General features: G+C 39.8%; 1 protein-coding gene across 1 annotated transcript in view; it reads right to left on the reverse strand.

Annotated features, from left to right (window-relative positions):
• The window catches only part of zgc:172282 (leucine-rich repeat and fibronectin type III domain-containing protein 1-like protein), a 213,664-nt gene extending 187,309 nt beyond the window's left edge, over positions 1-26,355 (reverse strand). Inside the window, exon 1 of the mRNA XM_059330988.1 lies at positions 25,314-26,355. The gene's annotated coding sequence lies outside the window, so the exon portion shown is untranslated. The remainder of the gene's footprint in view (positions 1-25,313) is intronic.
• Positions 26,356-26,872: the final 517 nt, after the last annotated feature.

Consider the following 26,872-nt stretch of genomic DNA (forward strand, 5'->3'; position numbering starts at 1 on the left):
CGATCATTGTATCGCTTCTCAGATTAGCACAAAACAGTTTTCAATTGTGCTTACACAATGCACAGGTGTTTTAATGATCAATGAGCCTTTCAACACTATAAATGTGGATTAACACAATGTGCCACTGGAACACAGGAGTGATGGTTGCTGACAATATATAATGGATATTTCATGAGAAATTCAGGCGTTTCCAGCTTTTAAAGTAATTTACCTAAATAATAATGTCTAGACAGTATGTCTGTTGTTTTAATTTTAAAACATGTATCTTTCTTTCAAAAAAAAGGAGATTTCTAAGTGACCCCAAACTTTTGAGCGGTAGTGTGTATGTTTTATAGTGAGTAGTGACTAATAGCTGTACAATTTGAACAAACAATGAGGTAAATAAATAGATAAAAGCATAAGGAAAATAATAATAAGGTTTGAAAAGAGAGAAAAAAAGAGGAACAAGGAAATAGAGTATATGAGTGTAATGATCTAAATGCATACTGTATATAGACTTACATAGTCGGGGCTATCCCATATAAATGTACACACATATATGTGGGTAATAAATTATTTAGGCAACAACAGTTATGCATTAAGCATTTTTTCTCAGAAAGGCGGGTGTGTGACTGGTAGCATATCAAAAGTAGTCGCTGACCTGAACTTGAAAAGTGATTTTTTTTGTCTCTCTCTCTTTCTCTCCTCATATCTGACAGACATTTAAGACAACCCGATCAGACAAGGAGACAGACACACTCACACAGCTCTAGACAACTGAAAAAATGTCTCACAGCTACAGACATTGACATGCCAGTCACTGGCTATAATTGATTTTCTTTTAAGGTGCAGAAAAGGTTTCAAACCCCAGTATTGATGTAGCCTCTATCCAACAAGAAGAGCGAGCGTGTGAATGTGCATGTGTTCAAGAGACAAATACAGAAAGAGAGAGAGAGAGAGCAGACAGTAAGCAGAGATGACTGTCTGTGAGTGAAAGAGAGACAAACTGACACATAATGTGAATACATATAGAGAAGCAGCAGTGAAGGCTGCTCCAGTACAATAATAGGACTTGATGGGGATCAATTGCTAAATTACATGCTGCACTGATTATCAATCTATAAAGTGGCTGCTCTTACACGCAGCTGAAGAGAAGAGGGACAAACAAACTGTATCTGATGTGTGTGTGTGTGTGTGTGTGTGTGTGTGTGTGGATGAACAGTCTTTTACAGTGTGCACACAAACAAAAAGTGCAGTGACAAATTAGTGTCTGTGTATTGCACTGTCAGCAGCACTAAATTAGAAGACAACCAGACCTTTTCATGCTGAAATGCAATACCTGAATTGGAAATAGGTTTTCTACATTTCCTCCGTTATTCATCAACACACTCATTTAGTCTGGACTTGATTTAATTTATGGAAGGGTTCCTGAGGCACATCTCATCCATTCTGGGACTGGTATTTTTTTTTTTTGTGGTGAACTTTTTGTGCTCTTCTTAATTCGGTGCATTTTATGCCAACAACTAATGAGTGATGCACAAAGAGCGCGACAGACACATCGCCTGGAAAAAAGCCGTTCTCTTTCTCCATCCCACTTTATAGCTTTAAGGCTTTTCATTGAGATGTCACCCCGGTGTGACAAGGGGTGGTGAATATTCATGTGCAATGTCACCTAAATACATTTCCTCAAATGATAAATACACACAATCTGATGTAACCCCCTGAGCCTTGCTTATGTGCCATGCATATTCTAACCTATTAAAGGCACTAGTGGATAGCACCAGTTAGAAAGTGATAATATTTATCTTGTTAATTAATGGAGAAGTAGGAATATAGACAAATAACATGAGGAAGGACATGTAAATTCATGTTAAGCAGATTATTGCTCAATGGTCCAACACTGGAAGGCTACACAGCACACAATTGTTTGTTTTTTTCTAGCTTGTGGTGTCTATTTACACATTAGAAGGTTTAACGTTTAATTATCTTCTGCTGATAAACACTGATTAGCTAATGCCAGAAAGATTATTACTCCTTTCATAAATAATGAACAATTAAACAAAGCATTATCTTAAAAGGCTAGACTGCAGGTCATTAATTAAATTATCATTATAAACAACTGTCAACATACCTGAAAGATTACAAGTTGTCTAATTAATAATATATGAGATGATAACAGTAGGGATTAGAAATCATTTGCTCTGTGCCGGCAGTAACGCAGTTATGACACATCCATCGTGTGTGTGTGTGTGTGTGTGTGTGTGTGTCTGTGTCTGTGTGTGTTTGTGTGCAAAGAACTCACACATACCCCTTGCCACTTCATTGACAGTCTACTGGATATCACTTTATCTTCCCACCGCATTGAAATAATCATCACCTGGTGCTGAAGATAAACCTCTCGCCTTCCCTCAACACCACATCCAGTCTGTTTATTTCTCTGTGTCTCACCTGAAGCAAAGCTTTGGAGCTTACTTCAATTTTGAAGAAGAAAAAAACACACAGAAGGAAGAGGAAATAGAGAGACAGACGTTCAAAACTCCATAAATGTTTGCGCTGGCATCTCCATCTCGAATTTGAGACAACTGAAAGGTAAAATATGGCAAAAATAAGCTTCAAAATGGGACCAGCAACATGTATAATAATATATGCTATCTCAATTTATTTTCTGTTGTGTAAACATGGCTGAGTAAAGGCATTGTGGAAACAATTAGTCTAGGAACAATCAGTATAACAATCAGTTTGAAAACAACAACACAGTTTTAATCATAATGACAATGATCACAATTTCGATTTTGATATTTAATATGTTGGAACATTTGCAGACAACCTACTAGTTCAAATACGATTTTAGTCGTGAGAATGCAAAAATGTCTCAGAACTTCCTGCTTTAGAGAACAGATGGGAAATACAAAATTTATCTCCCCTACTTAAAAAAGAAGAAAAGTCTCTTTGGCACCAACTTTCAGCTGGGAGAGCATTGTATTTTACTCAATTCATTATGTATCCTCAGTTGAATTAAATGTTAACTAAAAGAGACACAGAGTGAGGAGAAAAAAGGGATTGTGATATGTACCGATGCCTCGTTTAAATGCAAGTTACCCAATTTCCATGTATATGAAAAGGAATTAAAGAGGGAGAGAATAAAAGATGCAAACTTTGGTTCAAAGTAACAATAAGTCCCTGTGATGATTTAAAGCCCTGTGGACTGGCATCAGAGAAAAAGCGCCATAAAAGCGGATTTCAGACACACAATTCCTATGATCGTGAGTAGAGCAGTTTATGTCTGAGAACATAATTCCACAAAGCTCATACCAATGTGGACTGTCAGACACATGCTCTATTTTATGTTAATTTTACCTGAAACATGATAGTATTTAGAAAAACAACTCAGTCTGAATAGCGGTCCGGTGTTGAGCAGAACACAATCTGCAGTCAGACTTCCCACTCTTGAAGTCTTCAGTCATTTGAGACTGTGTGCTCATCATCAGCCCCCTCATCAGATTTCTCAGCAATTACTTAATTGCTGTGTACGATGAATGAATCAAGATCAAGCCAGTTAAAAGTTTTCATCACATCAACTTCATTTTTGATTCCATGCATGGCTGGCATTGTCGGCGTTAGCCTTTTGGGAGATTTGCATTCTAATTACCTCTATGTGTGTTTATTTATTTTTTTATTTTTTCTGTTTCTTAATTTCCATGTCGCATACCAACAAGGGATTTGAAGGAAAACTACTAATGCAAAAATACATACTAGTGCATAAACAGTCATGGAAAAAAAATATGGTCCATGGTTTTCTTGATATTAACCAAAATCATCAACAAGAAAACCATGGAAAATGGCTAGATATCAGCTCTTAATAAAGTCTTATGAGCTATTTTTGTTATCATTGTATTTGTCCTTACAAATGTACATTTATTTGTACCAGGCATTAAAATGAACAAAAAATAACAAAACAAGGCTGGTCTAATAATTTTTTCCATGACTGTATATACATTTCATCATTTCACTATTATCATTTTTAACCCTCCTGTTGTGTTTCTTTCCCAGGAACAGCAATAATGTCCATGGGTCAATTTGACTTGAGGCATGTTTCATTATCCAAATGTACCAGAAACCAAAAAAATCCCAATAAAAATATTTCATTATCAACTCCATTACTAACCATTTCAAACAATGTTTAGTGCAGTGGTGTTCTTTACCTCTCACAGATCATGGTTCAATGAGGATAATTAAATCGTTTTTCATTTAAATGCATATTTAATACTTTTTATTATGTACATTGGAAAGACCTACATATAAAATGCAATAGTTTTACATGACATTGATTGATTTTTTAAAAATTTTATTTTACATCTATTTTTTCTTTCTGTGAAAAAATACTTTGAACATTTTTTTTTTTTTAAACTTTGAAATGGCTCAATTTGACCCGCAACATAACATGAGGGTTAATGGTCGTCTTTAGTCCTCCAGAAAACATTTTTTATATGATAAGTACTCTCAACCCATTGTTTGTTTCACTGACCTTTTCTTAATGGTCACAGATTGTCATTTGTCATTTTGTATTGGTTTCTCAGGAGGATGAGGTCTCATTTGATATAAACCTGCCAGAGGGCAGACAGGCAGACACTGTAGCTATAGCTAAAAATATAATCTCAGGCCAACTATGGAGAAAACACTCTTGGCTGCTTTTCTTTTCTCCTACACATTTCCAGTGCCAGTGAAGAGAACCTTAAGGAAGTTAAAGGAACAGCTCACCCCCAAGTAATATATAAATGACATTTCTCTTGTGGTGCTCAAAGCAACAAAACATAACAAAATTTGAAAAACTTATCAGCAATCTCTCTTTCATGAAATCATGAATCACAGATCTTGTTTTGAACAGTTTTGTGTAGGAACTATTTTCTTTGTAGTGCAGTTCTTGAAACATGAAACTGCTTTTGATGCTTTGAGCTCCGCAAGTAAAGTGCTATATCATCCCATTATATACAAGAAAAGGTAGACTTATCAACAGCCCATATCTCGAAAGTCGACCTCTTACTCCAAAATATTCTAGCTAGATAAATAGCACTACGTGTAAGGGGAAAATGTGTATTTTTTATTTGGGGGTGAACTGTTGCTGTAAAGAAAGTAATCTTCTCCCTTTCAGTAACACACATCTAGCTGTCTCAACTGCAAACCTTCTGCTTACTACTATGTGCTTACTTTTGACAAGTATGCATTTTTTATTGCATATCTGAAGCCATAGCTGTTCAAGGCGGCCTCCAGTGGCCAATATGTGTGATTTCAAACTGAGATCGGTGGCGTGTATTATTAAAACTCTGTTAACAAAGTCGAGCAGGACAGAAATCTTAAGGATAACAACTTGAAACCATGTTTTTACATGACAAAAGCCCTTTCTAGATTGGGACAAGTACCTCCAGGGAATATCATGTAATTGGTATTCATAGCAGAACTTAATCATAAGTGAATCTGAAAAACTTGTTATGTAAATTTAAAGCTCACGTCACAATCAGCACAGGTATGTTTTTTAATATCTTCTCTCAGCTGCATTAATTTAACAACTAGAATTATGCCTTGTGGTCATATGTCTCTGCAAGCCAGTAAAGTTGCAGCTGACATCCATGTCTGTCCAGACCCGTATACAGTATGTCGCCATGACAGCAGACAATGATCCATACATGGATGTTGCAGCCAAAAGCTACAAATTCTAAAATGTGGTTGCTTCGAACACATCCTATCCTGCAAAATGTTTGTGTGAAGTAATGTAATAATTAGTGTATGAGTGAGTTTGAGTTATGACTAAAAATGTATTTTATGAGGTAACAGTGACTGTGACCTTTGACCTCCAAAATCGAAACAATTCATATTTGAATCTGAGTAGACGCCTACTTAAATTCAAATATGAATTGTTTATATTTTAAGTGGCTGAACTGCTAATGATACATGTGCTGGCAGCAGTGGCTGTGCAGACTGCTCGCATTTTCATGCTTTCCGCATAATCACTTTGGTGGTACTGCTTCAAATGATTAAACGGATTTGTGGTTGTCATAAAGCCAACACTGATAATGTTTTGTTAACTTGTTTATTGATCTAAGGTCCATTCAGTAATAACTTGTTCCTCTCTAAGTTCTCGTGTCCCATGCTCTTGAACACACCATAGCCGTTCCGACGCTATTGAATGCACCATACCTGTGTGTGAATTGCAGTGCTGTGAATGTTAGTTTTCTCTCGGTATAGCAGCAGATAGATTATAATTTCCTTTGCTCTTTCCCAAAATTCACATGTACCTCCCTGGTTTATTGCTCCAAGTCATGGCTGACATCTTTTTCGCTGCCCTCAGCTCCACGTTTAGCTCCACGTTCGGTCTTTCTATTTACTTCTCCGGCTACTTACAAACGGAAGTGAAGCAAGAAAAGATCAAGACTGATTGGCTGTTATCACGCACCCTTCTGACATGTTAAATTGAGTTAATATGCTCACAGCTAACCCTTTAACATTTCACCACCAAAATCAAATCAGTTCATCTTTGAGTCTTTTACCAGATTTGAAGAAATTCCTTTCAGACGTACTCAAGATATCACAATCACAAGAATGGAACGTACGGAAGTTCTAATGGAAGTACAAATGGACGTTGCAGAGGCATAAAAACATGCAGAAAAATGTACGGTTTAATGAACTGAACCAGGCATTTTCTTTCAAATTGTTTATCACGGAGGTCAGTTCAGTTTCATTATCAAAGGCTGACAGTGATTTTCATTACTTCATCCTTTGATGTCTTGATGAGACGGCAGCAACAAAGCTAAACTTTTGATCTCCGTTGACTGTGGACTCTATATGACTGGCTCAATAAATTATACAACACTGTTTCACATTATAAAGGTGTTTACACAAGGCAGAGGCACACTATATAATCATTCTGTGTATTTCTCTGAGTTGCAGGCCTAACAGGCTGCTAACAGATAGCAGCAGTTAACAAACAGAAACAGTTGCTTGACAGCTCTATGGCAGTTAAAGTAAAGTTCAGACACCTGGCAGAATGCGCCCCAAGCTGTGTTGTGTGCAATTTCCACATTATGCTGTCAGAGTAACAGCTCTTGTATTCAAAAAGTCAACTTTTCATGTTTTGCTTGAAATGTACACTGCATGTTGAATAGATAAATGATGCAAGATTTTGGAATTGGCTCAACACACACTCACTATTGCTGTTGCTAATACTTGCACAATAATTAATGTGGAGCTGATTGTTTTTGGCAAATCAGACTCAAAAAAAAAAAGAATAAAAACATGCTGATTTATTAGCTTAATTAGTGTCCTTTTGTTGACCTGGCCATTACTTATTGATTCAGATCACACTGCCTAAATATCTGCAGGGAATGTCAGAAAAGGTCAGATTAAGTTTTGGTGCTACAAAGGAAAGAGACTGATGTAACTGGATGAAAAGAATCACTGAGAATAATGTCACACCTCATAATTCCTCATTTATCTTTGCATTAGCTCGTTCGGTGAGTTGATAAGGTCCCTTAGATATGTTATCTAAGCATAAACTGATTTGTTCAATTTATGTGGTGGAAATGTAGAGATTAACAGCAAGCGGTCAGAAAAAAGAACTTCAGAGAAATCCTGCAGGTTTGTTTGTTTTCTGGATGAGCCCGCAAGGTTGTGTGTTGAAGTGAAAGGAAAAGTGACTTTGTGGGTAGAAGCTCCTCTTTCATGCTGGTTATGGAGTGTTTGAGATGGACTGGGTGAAATACGGGCAGGAATGGTAGTCCTTAGAGAGTTATAAGCAGAGTGAAACATGTTTTGGGGTTTTTTTTCTCCAATATTTTTATTGGGTTTTTCAATGACTGACAATGTGCAATGGCAGCAGTCTGAAATACAGTGAAAAAATAGGGTAATGTCTATCTATGGCAAAAAAAAACAGGATTGAAAAATGGATACAATTAAAATAAAACAAGTGAACAAACAATGAACAGTTGAAAAGTAAACATTTACATTAAATAAAAAAATATTTTGTATGTATTTTTTATAAATGTAATGTGAAATGTGAAATGTGTAAAGGAAGAAAGAAAGAAAGAAAGAAAGAAAGAAAGAAAGAAAGAAAGAAAGAAAGAAAGAAAGAAAGAAAGAAAGAGACAGAAAGACAGAAAGAAAAAAACAAGGAATAATCAAAGCAAAAACTATGGCAAGAACACTGATCCAAAATGAATGTGATAGACCATGAATGGGACTTTTTCACCAACACTTTTTTCACCCCAATGTTTAACTCAAGTCAATATGTGTCACTAGAACCGTGCTGTGTACCTTCTTTTTGGGGGCTCCAGAGCTTTGGTAGTAATCAACAGCCCTCGGCGAAACAGAGATCAAAGGAGAGGAACCAGCCAGTAAAGACTCTCACACTGAGCTGGAATAGAAATGTTGCAACACGTCTTTCACTTTAATTAATGGCATTCATTTTTGAGGATTCTCTTATTTTACCGGGTTGAAAAAACAATGAAACAAACAAAAAACATCCAAATCCTAAAAATTGAAAACCAAGCACCAACCCAATGAATAAATATCCAACTGCTAAAATATTCAGGTGCAGCCGGATCTCTCACACTTTCGGTGTTGTAGCCTAGCCGTCTCTCGTTCTTTACGCTGTTGTCCGTTCATCCAACATCAGCAACTCATTCAGCAGCACGAGTCTCACTGCAAAGCCTGACACGACTTCTCCAAACAGCACTTTGTTTTCTAACATTGTGACCTAGTTATTAGTTATATAATGTGCTCAGTTTGTTACTCATACTCCTTGGGGGTAAAAGCCAATTAAATCATTATTTGTGAAACAACAATTATCATTACAAAGACTCATCATTGCCGCAGTCCTCATGACAGCCACTGAAACGGACTCACAAGGTGTACACCCGACAGCCATAATATATGTCAGCAATGAATCTGGAGTATGAGCGATCCAAACCGCTTCAGATTTCACAGGATTATTATAGGATGGCATGAAAACTACACACTACAACTTTATTGTCACAGCTGCCAGCTCGATTAGTTGGCAGCAAAACACAACAGCTGGACCTCTACAGCTGCTACACACACACAGTGTCAAATCAGTATATGCTGGATGGCGTTAAACTGAAGCTATATATGTCCTGTGGGCACAGCTAATACTGAGAATACCTTTAAACCCACAGTGAACCTGAACCCTAAAGAGAGGAAATCCACACAAATCAGACCAATCAGGGTTTGTTTGGACACTGCAGCTTTTAATAGCAGCCATCTTGGCGTTCACAATCCTTCCCTATGGCTGTTGCTGAGTAATTTGTGCTTCACTATAACCTGATTTATGAAGTGCTTGGCACATCAGCAGCAAATAGCTCCCGGTTCTGGGGAGGGGGGCATCTTCATGGCTCTATCTGAAAAAGAGCAGGCTGAGTGGGAGGCCCCAGCCAGATGTCTGACCTCATCCAGCCTTAACTGGTCCAGTGAACCAGTTGATGATCCTGAGTGTCATTTAACAGAGCCAGGATCACAGACTTTGTTACTTTTACGGCCAATTTGGACTAAACGATGTAAAAATTGAATATGTATTTACTTTATCTGTTAGTCCAGTCCCCAACTGACAAGCTTTAATGAATATACAGTACAGGCCAAAAGTTTGGACACACCTCATTCAATGAGTTTTTCTTTATTTTCATGACTATTTACATTGTAGATTCTCACTGAAGGCATCAAAACTATGAATGAACACATATGGAATTATGTACTTAACAAAAAAGTGTGAAATAACTGAAAACATGTCTTGTATTTTAGATTCCTCAAAGTAACCACCCTTTGCTTACTAGAATATAAGACATGTTTTCAGTTAGTTCACACTTTTTTGTTAAGTACATAATTCCACATGTGTTCATTAATAGTTTTGATGAATTTACAATGTCAATAATCATGAAAATAAAGGAAACGCATTGAATGAGAAGGTGTGTCCAAACTTTTGGCCTGTACTGTATAACATTACATGCTGTGATAAAACACAGTGGTTCATATGGATGGGTTTTTGTATCTTCAGGAACTTAATTAAATTTGTCCTTGTGTTCAGTTTTTTTATACATTCAAATAAATATAATATAGTGTTGGATAGTGGTGGAAAAAGTATTCAGATCCCTTCCTCAAATACTAAAACCATTAATCCACAAGTAAAAGTCCTGCATTTAAAACTTACTTCAGTAAAAGAACAAAAGTGTCAGCATCAAATTGTACTTAAAGTATCAAAAGTAAAAGTATCGTTAGGCAGAATGGACCCACTTATTGTTTTATATATTCCAAATATATTATTAGATTACTTGTGTTGGTGCATTTATGTAAGCAGTGTTTTAATTTTGTAAAGATAGGGTTCATTTTAACTACTTAATATACTGTTATGAGGTTTATTTAAAGAAAAGATCAATCACTTTAAATGTATCAAGGGTTTTTATGTTAAATATCGACCTGGAAAGAAACTAAAGCTGTCAGCTAAATATAGTGGAGTAAAAAGTACAATATTTGCCTCAAAATGTACTGAAGTTGAAGTATAAAGTTTGATTAAAAAAAAAAGTAAGGGACACAAACCTCAAAATTGTACTTAAGTACAGTACACAGGTGTTGTGAATGGTATACATTTATTTTAATGTGTGCTCTATCACCACATATGTTCTCCCAGCTTGGATGATAAAGAGACAAGTCAAACAAAAGCCATATTTGGCAGTGAGTGTTGATTTTTTTCTAATTGTTTTCATTGCATGTGAAGCATTTGGGCGCTGCTGTTGCTCTATATGGCCAAGAAATACACCTGCATGATTCACAGTTTGGCATGAGTGAGTAGCAGGCCTGGCTGCAACAGACTAAATTATAGTCTGCAGAGAGGAAATAATAGCCACCATAGGAAGAAAATGGTATGCTTTAAGTATAGCAGCAGTATAGCAGCTTTAACAGAGTCGTGTTGTGTCCACCTGCCGAACCACCTACCAGCACCCAAGGGAAATACCTGGCTCTTTAGCTGCTAGATACTCCACTATTTTCACCAGCTTCACCACTCTGTGTGCTGTTTGGTGCTGAGCATGTCGTGTACAGTGGAGTTTTAGAGTCTTTTTCTTTGAAAGCAGCTGCTTGCTGACGCAGAAAGCAATGAGAGTGAGCTGGAACAGTAATGTTGGGGGTGCTGAAACGCACTTTAAAAGCTCTGTAAAGCTGAGGGGAGCTTCAATTTACCACAATATTGTATAATATATTATGAGTAGTGCTTTATTTTATGTTGCATAGCTGATACTATGACAATTTGAAATATACAACCCTTTAAACTGATGCAGTAAATTATCCCCATTCAATTTCTCCACTTTACCTCTGCTCTATCTATCTAAGTGGCCAAATTTACAACATTCAACATTTCCCATGAGTGTCAGCTATTTGCATGCCTCAGTAGCTGCTGAATGCTAGAGAGAAAAAGAAGCATTGTTGTCTGACGTTCTACTATCCAACACTGCAGCAGGAATGAGACTGAGGCCCCGTTTACACGAGGACGCTCGCAGGTAAAAACGACAAAATATTTCATCGGAAGTGCCTTTCGTTTAGACGGTGACGGCATTTTGGGGGCTTAAAGACGCAAAAATCTGAAACCACCTTCCAAAGTGGAAAATTTTAATACGCTCCGCCGCAGCGTGTCCGTCTACACTGACAAGACACAAAACTCTGCTCAGATCTGCTCACGTCACGTATGTGTTTACGTCACATACATGCTCCAGTACAGGAAAATAAACAAACGTGGGATTATTTCCATGCGTCGGACCTTCAAGCTGCTCTGGCAGCTCTAATAAACTTACAGGAGTCTTTCCACCAAATGTACAGGATATGTACAGATAGTATTAGTGAACAGAGGAGGATCTGTAATTACCTCCATCACATTTTGGATGCAGCAATTCGTCGGAGGCGAGCCAGACGGCTGTGAACGAGACCTGGGAGATCTAGTGGATGGTGGAGAACTTTGTGGAAGGAGTAGCTGATGAAAATGTGTGGCGTGAAAACTTCTGCATGCCCAAAGATGCTCTTATCACTTTAAGTGATGCCGCCTGGCTGCATACAATCCAATTTCACACACTTTTGCGTCACCGTATGCACGCAGATTTCCTCCCGAAAACGCTCGTCTAAACAAGAAATAAAAAGTGAAGACGCGACGCCACTTTTGCGTCTTCTGTTCAGACCGTCCTCGTGTAAACGTAGCCTAAGCCACCTCTACCAGTCTCGCTGTAAGCAGGTAGCTCAGCACCTGGTAACCAAGACCCACATCAGAAAATGTACCTCTCTATAAACTGTAATATGGACATATGAAATGCTTTTGACACCATGGATGACAAGTGCAAAATGTGAGCAATTTGACACTTTTTAAATGTGTCTCTAAAGGAGCCATAGGTTGTCGGCATGTAGCTGCCATCAGTGGGACTCCACTGTAAGGCACTCTTCTCTTCTGCTCTGTCTCCCTCACATACAGACACAACCCTCTCCACTGTCAATCAAACCATCATCAAATATGCATCAGGAGCCTCACAGGCGCCTGTAAAGTAGGAAAAAAAAATTAGTGCGTATGTGTGTGTGAATGAGACCTTGCATATTTGAGTATGTGTGCAAACTTGCATGTGAACTGTTCGTTCTTGAGAAAAACAGAATATATACCCGTGTGTATGTGTGTGTGTGTGTGTGTGTGTGTGTGTGATATATGCCTTCATGCACACTTCTTGTGATCTGTGTGCTAAACAGCATCTACACCGTGAGCCTCCACTCTGCCACCAGCCTCACATCCATATTCAAAGGGAATCTAACCCATATTCTACTTTTGTAAAAGCTCCTACCATACTGACTGAAGGATCATTGTACCCCGGCATTTTTTTGTGCGTGTGTTTTTTTTTTTTAAACTTAGGTAAAACTAGAAAGTTGCTAAAAAAAACTAAAAAAAAATGCAACAGATATACAGGGGAAAAAATTATTTCCAATTTTCCTCCCACAGTTCCAAAACACTTGTGGGATGGTACAGTACATCAATATTGTTCTAATATTACATATAAAATGGTCCAAATATTGATTTTAAACTCTAGTTAGTCTCAATACCACTATCTTATGCACGCAGGAAATCAGTGATGAAACATGGTGTTTTCTTATTTACTTACTGCGGCATTATGCTAAAATAAAATTAGTGAGACCGTTAATTAAAGCTTAATTGGCTGAAAAGGCTTTTCCACAAGTACACCGGGAACTTACGGAGTGCTGTGCCTTTGAGTGCGAGCTAGAAGTGCAATTTGTGATGTTGAACTCTCTGATATTAAACCACTGACAAGCTTTCCAGAAACCTGCAGTAAGCTAATTTCCCCTATGTCTCATGAGGGAATTTTAAGCACATGATACAATGACTGCGCAGTCGATACAATAATATTCAGTTATATAGCTCCAATGCATGTAAGTCAGATAAATAGAATACACTTGTATAATAACGTGGGCCAGATTAGAATGAGAGCTAAGCTACAAACACTGATAAACAAGGATTTTTCAGTTTCTTGGTTCCCTGCCGTCCGCTGCACAAACTACCACGACTGCTGAGCTTTAAGAACCTGCCTGCTTGGTCCTGAAGAGCGCCATTATCAACCGTAGATTGCCCTCTCAAGTCTAATTATTTCTCCTGACTATCTTGCAGACTATCAGGCTCATCGTTCGTCAAGTGGACCATTTCAACCCAGCAGGGTCTGTCCTTTTAGCCTGTGTTAATAAACACTCATTTTGTGAACTGCTGAGCGGGCTGCATCAAGGCTGAGGCTTGCTGTCCCTTCAGCAGCTGTTTTCAAAACCGATGACAAGGTTGGAATTTATTGCTTGTAATTCTGTGAAGTAAGTGTAGCTACAAATTAGTTTGGGGAGACATTCTCACACCTATTGGCCTTGACGCATCAGACGTTGCTCTAAGGAATGTACATCACATCCTATGTACCGCTAAATGTTCCGTGACGGTAAGAGCAAGAGGCATGGGAAGGTTTTTAAGAGCTTAGGAAGTCTTCTATAAGAGCCGGGCTCTTTGCATTCATTAATTTGTGTGTTCACTTGTAATACTGTTTGCAGTGCGCACTGATTAGGGGAATCAAGTTTACACTGTTAAAGCAACTCAGAGCCCCAAGAGCCCTGTGTGCATTTGTACAAGAAGCAGTACGACAGAAGTGCTTTACATCCACACACTGGGACATGTACTTCACTGCAGTACTTATATATTAAAAATTCCCTTCAGTGGTTATCTGACAGTAATTTCAGCATTAAAATTTTAACTATTACAACATATTCTCATCTCACTTAGTTTACATGTTCTAGTGAGCTAGAGCTGCAAGACATCAAAGTTTATTCTTGACCTTGAAAACAGTTAGAGAGTGAAACTTGAGTTGAAATTGCATTGTCAAACTGCAAATAAGACTGTAGTGTAGTTTTTTATGGAGTACATGTAATAGATAACAGACAACTGCAACCATTAAGAGCTAGAGAGGCACTCAGAGAGCGCAGACCTCCGCAAAGGCCATGCCCTATCTCCCAATGTTCACAAAAGTGAACATCCATGATTTGGATCCACTCCAAAATGTCATGTTTTCCTCCTTGAACCATGCAACAAACTTCCACTAAATTAAAAAGAAAATGGGACAATAGAAAATGCTTCGTTTTGCCTCTCAAATATGGAGATTCCCTGCTTTTTTCTGTTTTACATCTTATTAAACTGAATATATTTGGGTTTTGGACTGGCAAAATTCACAGTTGGCCATGAAGTTGGAATGATTGTGTTTTCTGACACAATTCTCTGTTAATTGTGGTTTCAATTTCATTGTGATATGTTTGGAAGAGATTGATTGATACAGTTTTGAGAAGATATACACTTTATCTGTCAGGAGTAAATCACATTGTCTCAGTCTTTTCAATGGAAAGAGTTAAAAAATGTTTTATTCCAACTTTATGGGCAACTGTGTAATACATTTAAAGACCACCTTGCACTTTGAGGAACTGGGATGGCCTTTTTTAAGTATTTTCTATCATTGTATAGAGCAATATATATGTGTGTGTGTGTGTGTATATATATATATATATATAGAGAGAGAGAGAGAGAGAGAGAGAGAGAGGCCTCAATGGAACATATTTCTCACTATTTGTAATGCAATTGGAATGTCTTGTTTATGTTCCTAATAATTATATTATTTATGAAATTAACTCACAGAGTTTTGCTCAGTCCTGATATGGTCATAATAGCGTGGTGTCACTGAGCATTCAGTAATTAGGTTTCACATCTCTTGACATTCTGAACAACAATGCGTGCCATGCTTCATAAAAGGCCTGGTCAGCCCCGGACAAAAAACCTGCCACTTTTAGTTTCAGTCAAAGTGAAATTGAATTTTAAATTTGACATTTACAGTGGAATAAATCACCAGATGAAAGCTTTACAAATCACCATACACAAATACCAGTGCACTCATACACATCGGAACATAAGGAGCATAATTAAGAAAGAGAAAGAATAAGCTTGAGATACAGAGAGAAAGAGAGACGTACAAGCACATCAGATGTGGAAATTATTACATGTGGTGTATAATTAGTATGCAATCAACCTCCAAACTAGGAGGTTAATGCATTTCTTTCCGTTTTTCTTCTTTTTATATTAGAAAAATTAAGACACCATCAGTAAGCTCTAATCATTTTACTAATGAAATGTGTCAATTTTGACCATGGTTCAGCTTTTTTTCCCTTCATTTTACTAGAGATGACCTCATATAGAGGATGGATACTTAGGCTGATGAAGACATTTGTTTGGGCAGATTTTACATCCCAATTGATTCCCAGTTGTTGTTGTTTTTTAGTCACATCGCATTCCAGGATGACAGGTGTCAAAAATGTTGCAAAAAATGTTGCAGTGGGCACTGAAATCTATTCCAAACACTAAGCGTGGAAGTCGGTTACTCAGAATGGAATAGAATAAAGTTATAAAAAGTAGACAGCAGTTTTAATGAAAGACATCCACACTGACAACACCGAATGAAGCAACCAAAACCATGTTGGGCTACAAATGTTGTCTTTGGTAACATGTCAGAGACATTTTGCAGGTATGAAGTACTGCTTTTTTCTGGAGACAGCTCCTGTATTTTACTGAAAGCTCAAATGAAAAGAGGCTGTCCAAATCCCATCCATGCTCTGTTGGCTCATGCCATAACAATTACAGACTGGCACTCCTCCGTTCTTGCTTATTACACGTATTAACATCTGGCCAGGGACACAATATGAAAACAATCCCTTTGGTTAACTCTGGCCTATTTTGCATTTTATTTCTGTTGATAGATGTTCATTGTCTATTTAAATAGGACACAATACAAAATATTATAAGAAACCATTCTAGAAAGCTATATTGCTGTACCGGCTTTATTTTCTTAGCCCACAGCTACTACAACTTATCTTCCAAATTGCATCAGCTTCACTATTTCTAATTTAGGTTGCTTTCACTCGAAGTGTGCCCTACACTTTTTGTGTTAATTTACAATTGAAAAGTGGAGCTGCTAGCCTGTAGCTTTGAGTGTGGAGAATTAAATGTGAGCACACAAAGCAGACACTCATGTCCGTAAGACACAGCAGACTGATAAATGACGACAAACGTAACATGATAGATAACTCTGCCCCAGTAATTTGAAACTCTGCATTTGTGCAGATCTCTAGAGCACATACACCATCATTTAAAAACACTGCCTTGACCATGCACATGCTATCAAAGAAGGTAATGGAGTACCTCATAAAGGAAGAAAGAGAGGCAAAAAAGTGAGCGGAAGATAGGCACAGACAGAACACAGAGACAAATTACAAAAATATGGAAGCCGCAAGTGACGTGGAGATGAAGAGAAACCAAGTGGAGATAAATGAGTGAGTGAGAGCGAAACTGAGTGAACGGAGTGAGAAGTGGATAGAGATAGAGAGAGGCATCCATCCATCATGGTGCGCTGCTTCTGTCAGACACGAGTAATAGATGAGGAGAGATAGAGGAGAGAGCAGACACTCCTCTTCAATCTATCTCCACTCACTATCTGGGTTCGCTTGTCAGGTCTGCTCTGTCACCCCAGACCAAGACAATTACAGAGCAGAGTGGAGAGGTACAGTTACACACAAACATTCGGACACAAACTGAAAGACTGACACAGACTGACTCAGACACAGGACAGCTGTTTAACTTAAGAGAACATGAAAACTACAAGTAAAGTTTAAACTGTAGACTGTGCACTGAAAGAATAACTAATGATGAAGTATTTAGTAATAACTGAATTAGTAATTTGTGAATCGGATTAATGACCACTTTCCTCATGAGTAGTTCCTGATTTACTGTGAACCAACTGCTGCACAAATGCTTATAACTAATCGTTACATAATGATTCAGTAATACAACATCTCCCGATTTGTTTTTCGAGTAACTCTTTAATTATCTGCTATACAGTCCTCCAATCAGAAGGAGAGTTATTCAGGAACCATGGCAGTCCCTGGACCAGATACTGAACCCAAAATTGAGCAGGTGGCACCTTGCAGGGTAGCCTCGGCCACCAGTGTGTGTGATAATTATGATCTGAAGTGTGAAAGCGCTTTGAGTGGTCGGAATGACTAGAAAAGTGCCATTTACCATTACTCACCGCTGATTAATTTATTATCAGTTCGGTCCTCACTCATCCTTAGTAACTCTAATGTGTGTAAAAATCATTAGTGGCTCTACACAGAATTCAGAGTGCATAGTTTGCCTGCACATGGATTTCAACATGGCCAATGGCTAGCAGCTAACAGTGCTAACAACACCATAAACAGGCCTTAAAACGGCAACGCTGGGGACAGAGCTAACAGTGAAACCTGAGGGGGGACCAGCTCATGGACATTAGACTTAAATCTCTGGTCAGGATGCCATTTCTCCTCTATGTCTTTGCATTGTTAAGTTATTTGTTGACTGCTATATTCATTTTCTGAATGTTGTGTACATCCCATGTAATCAACCGTTGTTAATTAACTTTATAGACAACTGTCAATTGACGATTCTTATCTAGAGTCTGTTTTTTGTACTGGTCGGCCAACGTTGAATTGACAAGGGCAAAGAGTCTTTGGGGAGTGGAAATATTGGTGCAGTGTGATGATCACTTGAAAAGAAATGCATGCTGTTTTTATTTACGGTTTGTCATTATAACTATCAAAAGTAAAGGACTGTAATTCGTAGATTGTGATTTTGAGGCAGGAGTTGCAGCTTATAACGACCCATACTTACGTTTATTGGTATTTGGTGCTCTCTTATGTCTGTTGTAATTATTAAGGGAGCAACGGAGGAAATCAGGTAGTATAAAGAGTGACAATGTCCGTAGACGGAGGAGGTCTGGGTGGCTGGTCAGTGGTTAGTGAAGAAACGTAAGAAATGGACCCATTTTACCACAATCTTTTCCTAAACCCAACCAATTGGTTTTGCTACCTTGCTTAACCACACTGCGACTGTTTCACAACATTAACCACAGGTTTAAAACTACGACCCTAACCTTAACAAATGAAGATGTGTTCATATTAAAGGATAGGAACAAACAACCTATGTGGTCGTATGTGTTTTATGACTACCTGCAAAACAAAGACATTCTTTTTTTCAAGCAAATTAGAATGTTTCATAGCATTTAATATGCAATATTAAAATCAAACTCCTCCAATGCCTTTTGCACGCTGTTAATGCACAGTAAGCTCTGTAAAAGCTGCACTCAATGTAAAAGCCTCTCAGTAAAAACAAAAATTGATTAAGGTTTTTATTATAAAGCAACTGCACAAGGCTTCAATAATGGTAGTGTTTAACTGGGGTTAGCCACTCATTTCTACATTCTATTTTTTGGTGGATTAGTTTTACACTGTGAACTAATTGAAAGAGCCGTAGGTGCTCACTGCAGGACCATAAATCTCCATATACACCATATATGCAGTGACAGTAAGATAGCCTTTCACGCCCCGTAACACACATTATTAATGGAAAGTACCAGTGGGCCACCATGGTCATAAAATATGCTAATTTAATACTGTGATCATGGTGTTTAATGCAATACTATGTTCATATGCTTTAATAAGAGCAGACATGTTGATGGGACTTCAGCAGAGAAGGGGCAGTTTAGGACTAATGTTTTTACCTGTCATAGCTTATCAGATCAAATATTCTCTTCCCCCTTTAAAGCAGGTTATTACCCAGTGGCACACTTTTGACACGGCCCAAGACTGAGGTGCTGAAGTGGATCTGTTCCACATTAAAACAGCTTTAAACACTTATTTCAGACACATAATAATATGAGGTGGACACTATTTCCAGGCCCAAAAGAACATTCAAAGGATGATAAAAATAGATCTCCATATTACTCTTGATAGTTTTGAGGCTGCCATCCCCAGAGACGAAGTTCAGAAACATTGAGGATACTGTGGTTCAGCTGAGCAGCGTTATATCCCCCCGCCTGCCCCGCTCAACACAGCGCCATTCTAATACCGTGCTGCTTGGCATTCAGCACGCTGCTCGCTCCTCTCTTTCTCCTGGCACCATCCCTCCTCCCTCCTTCTCTTCACCTCTCTCTCTCTCTCTTTCTATCTCTCTCTCTCTCTGTCTCTTTCAGCAGCATCTTCCACCCGCTCTTCCCTGGTGAGGTGGGATTGCGCCACCGAACCAGCATCTGCTGCCCTGCACATGCACACACACATACACTAACTGTGTAGACATTTAAACCCCCACTGTAGTGGACAGCATGTCGCTGTGCTGAGAGCATCATGATGACATATTTTGGACATTAAAACTATAAAGCAGCGTGTTGCCATATCACAGTCTTAACACCAAGAGCTTCATGGTGAAATATTCTCACCTTATGCTCTTCTTTTCTCTCGCTCTCATTGCTGATGCCTTCTTCCTCTTCTCCTGTACTTTTCCTTCCCCCTCCTGCTCCTTTTCCTCCTTCCCAACCTTTTCTCCTCTCTCTCTCTCTTCACTGCTCTATGCATTCCTTTCTCTCCCTTCTTTCTCTTCTCTCTGCTTCACCCAAACACAGAATTTGTTCTTAATTGACCCGTCTTGTTGAATAAAGGTCAGTTACCCCTCAAAAGCTTTTCTGTTCCATTTTTTTCCTTCATACTACCTCCAGTCTTTCTCTTTTTATATTTTTCCTTCCCTTCATCCCTCTATTTCTTCAGCTTGTCCTTCCTTGCGAGCCTTTCACCACTGTAACATCACTCCATTTTTTCCACAGATAATAGGCCCATTGTGCAGAAGCATCATCCCGAAAAGGGCATTTATGTTCAAATATCCATGTGTACAGATAAATATTCAGTCTGAGTCACACTGAACCGCTACTGCATGAGGCCCACTTGTACCTGCAGACGTATATACATCATTTCCCCACAGAGATGAAACTGTATTTTCCTTCTCTCTTTAAAACTCATTGAGCTTCTCTGTGTGAGCTCCATTTCTTTCCTGCTCTGTCTCTCTAGCTCTTACAGACACATCAATCAATTAGACTTAACACTCCTCCAGAATTTACTCTACTCTCGAGCTCCATTATTCAATCTGATGTTGACAGAATGAAAGGTATTTTACATGGCCTCAAAAAAGAAGGTTTTACTGTCCAAAGTTCATTTCTAAAAGGTGCTTGGATTTCTTTTCTTTCTAGCCAATCACACATTACGGAGAATAATGGCGGTTGATTAGTCAGAACAACTCTATTACCACAGACATATCACAGTCAGGGCTTATAATTGTGCAATCCATTATTTGACTTTAATAAAAGAGAGTCCAGGATTATGTTGTAATAATTGGCGTTGACGTGAAGGTTTCTATGCTTAATATTGGCATGGTAAGTGATGTCCAAATTGGTATATTAATGCTTTTGTTTAATTTATTAAAGAGTGATATATGACGCCCCTCCTATCGATGGATGGCAGTAGAGACATCAGAAGGAGAAGTGACTGTCACAGCAAGGATGAAACATTTAAAAGATACGTTAAAGCCGGATCCAAGGCGTCTTGAGTGTTGGAGACAAAATAAGGACCGCCTTCTGCCCAGCTTCAGACTTGCACATTTTGTTGATTTTTTATGGTTTCTACTAAAAGTAACTAAGTAGGCTACGTAGTCTGCAGTAAGCTCCAGTGACCACTGGAAAGCGAAGCAGCTGCACCTGGTAGAATCCATCCGCGGCTGGCGACTCCAGTGTAGCATTCCCCCTATGACTAATCAAAACTCTAAATTTTTGCGGGTAAATCTCACTGAGGCTTCAATGCCCCAGAAATAGTATTCAGCACAGTAATAGGATAGCCTGGCTAACACCAGAACTGCCGTTCATTTCTCCGTAGAGGAGGTTTGGTTTACGATCCTCCGGAGCCGTTTATTGGGCGCTTGGAATGTCTATCAAAGCGTCTGTAGGTAGCTCTTAGCCAATCAGATCAGTTATACCAGATGACGTAGTAGAGCAACAGAAATGGATGTTTGTTGTGTGTGTGTCTGTGAGAGAGTGTTGTTTGCTGCTTTGCTCCTCCAGTCGCTTTCTGCAAAATTATTTATTTTCACGCTTTATTCCCCCTCATGTCATTCAGCCACACACATCCACTGATTTTATGGGCAATAAACAAGCTGCTGCGGGTCTCTCGGCGGCTCCGCTGTCCTCTGGCTCGTAGCCAGATCACTGGCGGTGACCGGCGGTCTCGCCGGCTCGGCGTTACGTAGCGCCGCTAGCTGGCGCTATCGGTGATCTGGCTACAAGCCGGGGGACAGCGGAGCCGCTGAGAGACCTTTCGCCTTTCAACTTTCGCTCTAAACGATTTAAAACACTGTCTACAACTAAAGAGAGTTTCGCTTCTGCAGCAGCCATGTTGGATCCGGAAAACTACAAGCTTCCGTCTGCCGAGTAGTACGCGTCATCGTCTTGCCGTCCCTCCCCGCTCTGTGATTGGATCCCTAAAACAGGGCTAAGAAACCTCTCTGGTTGCCAGACCGTCTGGAGGTTCGAAATTAAATTCAAGCTCGCAAGGCAGTCTGGGTATACCCAGGCTAGTAATAGGATGTATCGAGGTAATATTGGACTAAATTTATCACATGCTTCTTAATAATCTACATAGCCTTCTTCCGGACATAATCAAATACAATTTAAACTGTAAACATACCATGAACTGTCAGCTACTGCAGACAAAGTGTCAAAGGACTCTCACTTTTCAATCTGTATTATAGGCCCCTAAGTGATATGACAGCAGTGGGCTATATGTAAGACTGTGGTGCCCAGAATGAAGATTTGACAGCAGTTTCCTACACACTTTCAGGCCCTCGTTATCCCTCTGGTAAGTTTTCTGTAACCTTCAGCCTAAACCCTGGTAAGCCAGAGGGATCATGTAGCGCCACTTTCATGGCCTGTTTTCATACTGGAAATCAGGGTCAAATGAGTCTCTGGCCTTCCACTCTGCAGGAAATGTCTTCCTTTCCAGCGCTCACCTTAGAAATGGTTGTGCAATATGTGTGAGTGTGCCAATCCAGTCTGTCATACTTTATTCATTTATCCATCTTATGTTTGAAGGGATAGTTCTAAATGTTGAGAAATATGCTTATTGGCTTCCTTGCTAAGAGTTAAATGAAACAAAAAAAAATACTCTCTCTCGTTGCTAAATATGTGCCTGGTTAGCTTAGCTTATTTTAGCTAAGCTTATCTTAAATTAGCTTCACTTAGCTTAGCGTAAAGACACAAAAAAGAGAAACTACACAAGCTACACACAGGAGTATGACAGTATCCACCTACAACCTCTTAACTGAACAAATGAACACACTGAAGCAATTGTGTTTTATTCATACAAAAACTGAGGTAAAAAATGACACATTGTAATTTCACAGGAGAATATGAGCAGGACTTTTCTGCTCTTATGGCAGAATAATCGTTAACTATATCTTAATTGAAGTATTTCCCAGCAAAACACAAATAAGTGAATTTCTAGAATGTAGAACTATTTCTGGCCTCTATGTTCTGGCAGGCACTGACTCTTTAAATATTTTACCTTGATGCAAATTTTTCCCGAAACTGCTTGCCTACTATGAGACTGATATGCTTATCAAGTTGTAGCACCGCTCTAATGAAATGCAGTAATGACCAACATCTTGTCCATTGTCCAATTTTATGTTTTAGCATACTGCAAACTGCACCTAAATGCTGAGAGCCATTGCATTGTGTATGCATGCACAGATATTTCCAACTGGATTCTCCAGTGACGGAGTGGCTTCATATGAATGAAAAATATATACATTAACAAAGAAAAAGAATCAACTAGAAGTTATGCCATGAGAAAAATAAAATAAAATAGTTGGACCTGACAATGTCTCCCTGAGGCATGTTTATTCATGTATAGTGGTATTGAAGAGTGGGTTATGAAGATGCATGAGCTCAAATAGGATCTTGACCAGAATATCAGCTATAACCCAGAATCCTTTGCGCTCGTTGGCACACTCACTGTGACAGAAATGTCAATAACCACGATGATTTAGAGAATCAGGGCCCAGCTCATTACAGCCCACTCTAGGACTACATCAACTACTAATTACACACAAGCATGATTGAAATTTATTTTCGTGTTGCTTGGGAGGAAAAGTTAGCCTGCAATCTTCTTTGGGCATATTTGCCAAGATTGAGACTCTAAGCTTAATCTTAATAAAATCTCCTGCCAGTATTTGAGTTTTACCATGCATGCCATGGTGCAAATGGGGTCACGATCAAAGAAACATGCTGAGAGCAAGTGCTCTTTATAATTCCATTTACTTCCAGTCTTTTCCATTGCAGAACAGCACGATCAGGTTCTAATTAACTCGACACAATGATTACATGCATTAAGATTGTGATCTGGAATGCATTAAAAACTGAAAATCTCTCAAGACTCTGCCAGTGTCCCCAGCCACATTCAATCAAGATGTGTCAATACAAGAAAGCTTGACAAAATGTGCTGTAGGCGAGTAAGAAATTTCGAAACAAGGCTTTGGCTAAGCCACAGGTTTACACATTTGGAGACAGAAACAGGAAAACCAGCGTAGGACTTCCCCAAACCTCATTTAATCTTGTATGTGTGTTTACATGTGTTTTACGGTGGCTTAGAGCCATTGCAAAACCCCATCAAAATGCAAATGGGGCAGTTAGGGACGGGAAAATTTGCCAGGTAAAGAGGAGCTGATGAGCTGACACGGCAAACTAAATTGTTGGCAGTGTGCAGCTTTCTGTGGCTTCCCCTCTTCTCTGTCTGTGCCTCTCTCCTTCTGTCTCCATGGTGCAGCAACTGCCATTACGCAGCAGTCCGTTGGATAATACCATACAGTAGCTACAGCATATAGCACTGTTAGAGTATTCTACACTTGGCCTCCAGCATGCTGCCGTTAAAGGATCATTTCTATGCCTGCTGCAACACCTGCTCTCTCTATCTTTTCTCATTCCTCCCCTATATCTCCTTGGTCGTTTTCCCCCCCAAACTGCTCCTCTATCTATTTCTTTCCATTACCTTCTCCTGTCCCCTCCTATTTTCTCTATTCACCTCTCCGGCAGTCCTCCCTCTCACCTGCCATTATGTCCTCTCCTCTGTCTTCCCCCTCTCCTATCACCCAGCCCATCTCCTCTCTGCGCCTCCTCTGTATTCCATCTCAGCACCCTCTCCTCTGCCCTCTTCCCCTAACAACTCCTTTTAAGTCCTGTCTCACTTCTCCCCCCTGTCTGTGCTCCCCCAGCCCTGCTCTCCTCACCCAATTTAATCAAGTGTAACTCTCTCCTCCCTTCAGTATTTCTTCTATATCCATCCATCCTTCCCTCGTCGCCCCTTCTCCTCTGAACTCTCAGACTCCTCTTCTCCTCCCATGCTATTTTATCCCATCTCTGCTCACATCGTGTACCCTCTCTCATCTCCTCATCTGTTTCAGACACATGTCTTCACACTCCTCATGCTCTACAACCCCACTCAGGCTCTCTCCTCCTTCCCTCCTGTCTTTAATCTAGAGAAAGGATATCACCATCTCTAAATCGTATGAGAGAGAAAACACCAGCGCCATTATCTCCCCATCTGCCTCCTCTCTCCTCTCTCTCTCTCTATCTCTCTCTCTCTCTTTCCCTCTGTGTGTGTGTGTGTGTGTGTGTGTGTGTGTGTGTGTGTGTGTGCTCAACTCAGCTCTTCTAAAATTACAAATCAACCTCTCACAAACGCGTAAAGCCACAGAAAGCGGGAGATGGAAGGAGGAAACTGTGCGATAATCGGATAGATGAGAAAAGTAGATAAAGAGACTGTCATACCTGCGCGTCTCCCTCTCCTCCTCTCCGGTAAGGTAGAGGCGGTTTCTCCTCTGGTTATCTCCCCCTCTTGTTAGGTGAAGAACTCCACTCAGCAAACAACGTGTTAAATAATCCTCCACCTGGTTAGATATCTTTCTTAAACCAAATAACAAATCATATCCACTTTTTCGGGGGGTCTTGCACCGCGCAACGCTGGTCGCGCTGCTGCGGGCTTCCTGGAGTGGTGCTGGGGCAAGCCAGGCGTTTCAATTTAGTTCCCGTTGAGTTTGCATTAAAAGCCCGGTGCGAGTGCGCGACCGGTGGCAAGCCGATAACCTACAGCAATCCGGTGCCCGCCGCTGATCCACTGAGATGGAACTGTGAGCGTGGAAAAAACGCCGCTAAACCGGCGCACCGCCGCGTTGCGCACTCATTTGGTCTCCACATGAGCTCCCCGCGTTAAGACTCCGTCAATCGGTCATTTAAAGGAAAAACACCCAACCGATGGGGGGCTAATATCGTTGGGATGCAGTGTGCAGAGCAATGAATAGTGAGAGTGAGGAAAACGTCTCCGTGAAACCGGGCACGGTCGTCGTTTTTTGGGGCTACTCAGCCGGTCTAAGCTCCCCTATAGATGCTCTTTGCTCCCCCATTCCATTCAAGCAGCTGTCCTTCCTGCACCAACATCACATCTCACTCATCCACTGCTCTTTGCATTTGGTTACAGGATAATAATCTTCTGCACTTAAAGGTGATTATCCGCCTCAAGGTAAGACATTGAAGAATAAGAGTACAAATGGAAAATAAACTACAGAATCAGAGGAGCTTTGCAAACGATCGTTCCCCCCTTTTAAGCCACAGAAGTGACTTTGTCTTGACCTCTCTCTTGTCTCCGCGTCGGTCTCCCTCAAAGGAGAGGCTCCGGACAGCAGTGCGTGCTGCCCGGTGGATGGCAGCCTATAGATAGAGGCGTTATAGGTCAGAAAAAAAAGATTAATCCCGCAAGGAAACCAGCCTCAATTCCTCAATTCGCTCCCTTTCTGTTGTTAAAAAGCGCTCTGGTCCTCCACAGTGAGCCTCTCTGTCCCCTCCTGCAGTTACTTTCACACTGTGTGGCGGTTTGTCCCGGGAGGCGATCCGCCTACCCGCTCCTCTCCTGTCTGTCTGCTTCCCTCTGTATCCGTGTCCCGCTCCGTCTATTGACAAGGCGCTGCTCCGGGATTACAAGCTGGTAATAACAGATGGGTGCGTTATGACGACTGTGCGTGATGGCATCGCCGGGGCGTTTGCCTGGGAGAAGTAGCTGATACAGTTAGGGTCTGTCAGGAGACACCGACACGGCAAGAGGTTCTCAAAGTGAGGGGTGGGGTCCTCAAAAGGGCCGTGGGAATAAAAAGTGCATCCATGGATAAGAACAATATGGAATAAGTGTTCCTGGTTGTAAAGGCTGCTTTACAATAAAGTGATGTCATTCTCTAATATTATTTTTCTTTACTCATAATATATCCACATTAATGGAGATTATTTGTCAAAAATCTCATTGTGTTATATTTTTTTTGAAAGCACATACTCAACCCTAT

Source organism: Centropristis striata, chromosome 4, assembly GCF_030273125.1.
Source record: "Centropristis striata isolate RG_2023a ecotype Rhode Island chromosome 4, C.striata_1.0, whole genome shotgun sequence".
Taxonomy (NCBI): Eukaryota; Metazoa; Chordata; class Actinopteri; order Perciformes; family Serranidae; genus Centropristis; species Centropristis striata.